This window comes from Octodon degus, unplaced genomic scaffold, assembly GCF_000260255.1.
Source record: "Octodon degus isolate 3935 unplaced genomic scaffold, OctDeg1.0 scaffold00125, whole genome shotgun sequence".
NCBI lineage: Eukaryota > Metazoa > Chordata > Mammalia > Rodentia > Octodontidae > Octodon > Octodon degus.
The window spans coordinates 311,893-318,801 of NW_004524701.1; positions in this window are offsets into that span (position 1 = coordinate 311,893).

A 6,909-nucleotide genomic window follows, 5' to 3' on the forward strand; every position below is an offset into this window, starting at 1 on the left:
TTTTCCAGTTGTGTATGGCTACTAAACCTGATCATTTTGATTTTTATACAACACTGCATTTCACAGAACTTATACTCAGCTTTCTGTCATTGTAGTGAAATACGCAGGACAACTAACTTGCAGAGGGGAAAGGCTTATTTTGCTCATGGTTCTAAAGGTTTCAGTCCGAAATCAAGTGGCCCCATTACTTTGGGCCTCTGAAAAGGTCAGTATATGATATGTTGCTGTGTGGGGAGTTGACTGGAGTCCCCAGGTCCCTTGGAGTTAAATCTCCCAGGGCCTGAATGACTTCCCTAGAGTCCTGGATTCCAAAGGTCCCAGATTTCTCCACAGTACCACTATGGGACACCAAGTCTCTGTTATGCTGATCTTTGGAGGCACTGTCCGTATGTAGATGATAGTAAGAAATTGTGGTTCTAGATTTTCAGAACACTGGCATTTGCATTAATAAATACTGTCTTAGTTTTACTATTTTGATGTTTTATGTAATAACTTGTGGTTCAACTATTTCATGGAAAAAGTGATAAAATGGCAAAACGTATTTAAAAAAAGAAAAGAAAATATCTATTTCATATTAGTAACTTTAGACAAATTCTATGCAATATACCCTAAAATTTAATTTTTTGGACCTCACACTCTCTTCAGTCATATAAACTGTATTGCAAATAGGTCAAGTTAATTGGGCAGAGAGTCACATTTGGGTTTCTGTTCCTCAGATAATTGTTGTTAGTGTCTTTGCAAGAAACCTCAGAAAACATCTTTTATCTTTTCTAGACCTACAGATGTTGGTCTTTTCTAGATTTATAAAAGTTCTTCTTATATTGTAAACTATGGTACCTATAAAATAATCTTAGGGATAGATCACTTTGATATCTGTGTGATCTGTTTAGTTTGGAGAGCATTAAAATGATGTCTTATGCTGCATGGACAACATTACAAGATATTTAGCATTTTTTATTTTATCTCTTCATATACTCTTTTTATTATTTATTTATTCATTTGTTACAGGGCCTCACTGGGCAGATCAGACTCATAGTGATCCTCCTGTCTTAGCCTCCCCAGCACTAGGACTACAGGTGTGCACCACCATGACTGGTTTCTTGTGGCTGGCAAGGTGTGCCTGGAGTTCCAGGGCCAGCAGGGGATGTGGATCCGGGGATTGAACCCTGGTCCGTGCACTTGCCAGGCAGGCCCTTAGACCACTGAGTTATCTCCCTAGCCCTATGTTTTCATATATTAATTAGTTAATTTGTTTATCACACACAATTTAAATTCACCACTAATTTGTGACTAAGAAATTAATTTTATTTGTGTCTACATGAATTATGAATCTACACACTAAAAGCTGAAATTAAATGTTTGTAAAATTTTATAGCTTCTTTGAATCTCAGTATTATATAGATATATCATAAATTACTAGACATTGAACAGATCACAACTTTGTTTTACTATATAGACTTTCCTCATGAAGTATACCACTTAATTTAACCTTAAATAATAGTTTATTATCTGAGACATACAGTATTCTATAAACATAATATGTACTTGAGTTACTTATGTGTCTAGAAAAATATTTTGAAAAAGAAACAGTTAATTTCATAGTTAAAATATTTAGTTATGTGAGAATAATAAATGCTTTCTTTTCTGAAAAACCAGTTATAGTCACATATTCTTCCTACTTCCTGCTTAGACATTTCACCTTCCTGATAGGCTATAGCAGAGGGATCCATCATATGATCGACAGACTTTTTTTCTTTTCATGGCCATATACATTTTCTTACCTCAAGATAAGTAAAATTTGATTTTCCTTTACAAAACAGCAAACAGTTAAACTACTTGTGAAGTTTTAATATTTACAGCCCAGATTTAAATCACAACATAATATCCTAGTGTTTTCTTTTACCCTTCACACAGGAGTGGCATATTATTAAAGATTGTCCTGTTGGTATTAAATTTCTAAGTAACTGACCCAAGCAGATATGTTGTAAACAAAATAGTATAAGAGCGTCAAAATAATCTTTTTTGTGGGAAATATTTTTTTAATAAAACAAATAAAAATTCAGAAAACAAAACAACCTACATGAAAATTACTTAAGTTATTCTGTGCCTCCTTATGAGTATTGTTAGCCATGGAGAAGTCCTTGTTAGCCAGGAATTCCCTAATATTGGGGGAAACTATTAAGCACTGAGCTATTCAGGAAGTAAACTAACTAAATCTACCTCAAGCATGGCTGCCATCTTGTGGGGACTGGATATAATGTAGTGAGGGGCCAATCTCAATAATGTGCCCCATTTAGATAGTCAACCTTTGATTCCATCAACCAATTGTTTTACATTTATTAATATTCCTTGTGAAATGCCACATCACCTTCACACAGAGGAAATGAGGCAACTAAAAGAGATCCACCAATCTATATAATTGAGGCACTGTTTCTCAAATTTCAATGTCATGGCTCCTGTGTGGAGAGTCAAAAAAATTTGAAATTCAGTTTTCACACAATTTTTATAGTAAATGAATTTGATGAAACACTGTTGCTTATCAATTTATCCAGTTGGATAAATCTGAGGTTTACTTAAGATTTAGAAAAATCCATGTTTCCTAAGACTAAGTCTTCCAACAAATATAATATTAACGTAGGAAATCAATTTCTCTTATTTTTTTTTGAAAAAGAAGGTAGTGAGTAAAAGCTCCTGAACTTGTTTTCAGTTGTGAAATTCTGTGATCTACTAAGCACAAATTTTCCCTTTCAGTCTTTTAAGCAATAATAATTTATATTTTTTATTTTTCACAAATGCATTTTTTAGTTATAACTTACCATTTACTACAACCACACATCTATAGATGTTCAGTCATTGCTTCTTTATAATTTTTTCTTCTATGCTTGAGGTATAGTTCTACTGTTCTGGGAAAACTTTCTGCTAATAGCTACATTTATAATGTTGAGAATAGAATTTTAGAAAAATGAGAAATAATATATTTGTGTTTTCTGCTATATTATTTTGAAAGCTGATTTTTTTTTTACTTTATGTTTCAAGTAAGTGCTCACAAATGTATAGGTTTTCGGTTTTTTTGGTCCTGGGGTTCGAACTCAGAACCTTGCACCTACCAAGCAGGTGCTTATGCCGTTGATCTATCTGCCTGCTGAGCTATCTCTCTGGCTACAATGTATAGATTTTTATACTTAAAAAAACTCTTCAGTTATTGCAATATTATTGAGATTTTAAAAACTGGCTTATGTTGGTTAACTTACTACTGTTATAACACTGAGTAGCTGTTATTTAAAATGTAAGCATTGGTGTTCCTATTTTTTACATGAGAATAAAAGAATGATATATTCCAGTGATTTATATTATTTTGCTTTCTTTCCACAATTATGTGCCATTCAATGTACTTGTACTTACACTCATTCTTCCAATGCAAATCCTCTGAAATTGTTTCCTCATGAAAAATACCTCCTACAATTTACATGTTAAAAGTATTTAAATTATCAACAATGTCTGCCAATTTTTAATGTTCATATTGCAAGTAATTCCTCAATGAAGCACAAGTCTCTACTTCAGAAAATAAATTCATCAATCACAGCCTGGTTCTGGGATATTTTTCTACCAAAGAGTTATGAAGAATCATTTAATAGAAACTTCAGTGGATATATGATATTTTTACAAGGTTTGAATTTCAGCACAGTGGACAGATGCATCAACTCTTCTTGTATGATAATACTTAAGTTAAAACAAAGTATCCTGAATGAGACAACAGACAGCCTTTGTAAAAAGTCACTTTTAAAACATAACCAGTGTGTTTGTTATTTTCTTTCCTCATCCAGAAGTTAATATCTAACTTATACAATATAAATATTTGTTCCGAGATAACCTAATATCACATTAAGGCATGTGTGATTTTCTAAATTAATAGAAAATAATTAATACATTATTAAATTTTTGGTTAAACTTTGATGCCTTGCAATAACATGAATCAGGGCACAGCTGGTATAGAAATTTAGACAGTGAAATGATTGATAGTTGTTCTTACACTGAAAATCATTGAATATTAACATTAATTTTTGCACTTTCTTCTTTTTTGGAAAATTTCAATTCACCATTCAACTTTATCTTCTAATTGCTGAGAAGTACCATGATAACCCCTAGAGATTTTATGGTGTGTTATGCAGATTCTTCAAATGTTTGTGTATTAAAACATCAATTCTAAGCTAGGGCTGCATATCAGAGTCACCCACAGAGGTTTCGGAATACAGAATAAGTCAGGCTCCATGCACAGAGATGCTGATTAAATTTATCCTAAGTGATGCAGCCGAAATGCTTCCCAAGCTATTCCAAAGTGAACTTATATTGAAAATCATTAAATTGGAAGATTTATGAATAATCAAAATGTCTTATTAGTTCATGAATGCAGAGTGCCTAGAGAAATGACATGAATATGACCCTATTTAGGCGTCGCCCATGAATAACATCTACTAATTGACCCAGCTATTGTTTTCAGGTTCTAACTAGCTCTCTGACTTTCAGATATAGGCTCTTCCTATGTTAAGTGATTAGTTCAGAATTTTTCTTCATAGAATACATAGCGATTTATCAACTTCTACAGTGCTCATGTGAATGACAAAAAGCACAGTGTGGAAGACCCATACATATTCTTATTATCTAAATCAACAGAGTGCAATTCATGAAAGTGCATTAGAACTCTTTATTAAACCATAAAATGGCATCAGTAACAACACAAATATGATCAATATTGTGTCCATGTGTACTGCTGAGGGCAAAGTATAAAAGAATGGTCCAAGTTGCCCGGAAAAACAGAATCAGTGGTGGCTTTGGGGCAGCAGTGTTTTAAGATTCAGAAGGAAGTGAAATTCTAGTCCATGAAGGGACAACGCTGTACTAAATGCAGTGTGGAAACCTGTGGGCCATCCTTTCCATCAATTGCAGGTCTAATTCTGAAGTAGTGCTGGTTGACTTCACTACCAAGCTGGAGTTAGTACTGTGCTGCAGACTGAAATTTGTAAACATTATCAAGCGTCCAGCTGAAGTCAGGCATTGACAATCCCACCATTGTTGTAACTGTAATTGTAGTCCTAAAATTAAATTCATCCTAAGTGATGCAGCTGAAATGCTTCCCAAGCTATTCCAAAGTGAACTTATATTAAAAATCATTAAATTGGAAGATTTATGAATAATCAAAATGTCTTATTAGTTCATGAATGCAGAGTGCCTAGAGAAATGACATGAATTCTCTGTGCTATGACGGACAGAGAATGGTGGGATTTATTCCACAGGAAAGGAAGGGCCTGCATATGGTGGGCAAAAGCAAACTGCATTCACCCTTGAAGTGGTGAAAGAGAATGCCCAGGTGGAGAAATTTACGTCTTCCAAGAGCTGTAAGCACAGGAAACAATAGGATATCACCAGATTTTCTGGAATATTCAGGAAAAAAATGAAGAAGAGAATTGAAAGTATTTTGCAGAGTTAGCATGTATAATTGTATTTGCAGAAATAATGACCCAGTTCACTGGATTCAGAGAGAAAGTGGCAACCAAGAGAAGGAAGGAAAGACATTTGCACGCCTCCAGGAGGGGGCTGCCAAAGGGTGTGACATCCACACATTCAAAATAACTTCCCAAAGGACTACAATTACAATTACAACAATGGTGGGATTGTCAATGCCTGACTTCAGCTGGACGCTTGACAGTGTTTACAAATTTCAGTCTGCAGCACACTCAAATTCCTAAGTTCATTAGAAGAAATGAAGATCCAGTCACCAAGAATTCACATTAAAGAATTAGCCTGCAGAGTCCTTTCCAGGGGGTTGTGCGGCTGTCATTGAGTACATTTTCAGCTCTTCCCCTTCGCTACGAGTTCATCATCATGGGTTATAAAGACATTCTCTTCAATATTTTGCCCAAGTGATCCACCGAAGAATTGTTTTTTATTTATTCTTTTCAAATTTCAAGATCTTCTTTATTCTGAGAGAGGGTTTGTACATACAGAAAAGGGTATCAGGATTCTTTCTGTATCCTGGTTGCCTAAAAACCAAATACACTGGGGATGGGGGGAAAATCAGTGTGTAAAGGTAATTAGCACGTTCTTTCCTTTTTATAACTTTATAATTGAAATCTCATTAAAAGCTTTCTAGGTCTCCTTTTCCCTAAGTGATTAGGTGTCCCTAATTTGTTCTCAACCAATGTGGCTAATTCCAGGCAAAGACTAGAAAAAAAGTCTAATACCTGTTGGAGAAGCAAGGTTAAATAAGTGGGGTGACTTTTTTGGGTTGCTTTTAACCTCGTAAAAGGAAGAGCTGGGGGGGGGTGGAGGGCGGGGGGCTCCATCGCCTTTTCTCTTACAGTCCTGCCTTTTTCTCAGTCCCGGCTGAAGATTCCAAGGGAAATGAGACACTATTTTGTTTCTCCCTCGTATTGCAGATAGGGGGAGGAGGCGGTTATTAGAGAGAAGCTCTTCCTCCTCGGTTCCCCTCTCCTCCTGACAGCCCCGCTCTCTCGCGCGCGGGCTCGCTCCTTCTCCTAGGTGATCCATTTCTAGGCAACGTGGGGCCGGCGCCGAGCCGCGGGCTCCTCCTGCTCCGCACCCGCCCGGGAGGGCTCGAGCTCCCGCAGCCCGCGGCGCCGTCCTCCCGGCCTGGCCGCGCCTCCGTCTCCCTCTCCGTCTCCGCCTCGCCGCCCCGCGCCGCCGCGCGCAGGAAGGGGCTGCCTCCGCATTCCCCTCCGCAGCGCCGCCTGAAGTTCACTTTTCCCACCTCGGGAGAGGGTTCCCCGCCTGCCGGGGTCTGGGCTCCCCGCCTCGCCCCGTCTCCGCACTGCACTCGGGCTGTGGCGCCGCGGAGCCGGGTCCTCGGTCGGGCGGAGGGTGCGGGCCGGCGCGGGGGGCGCATCCGGCGCG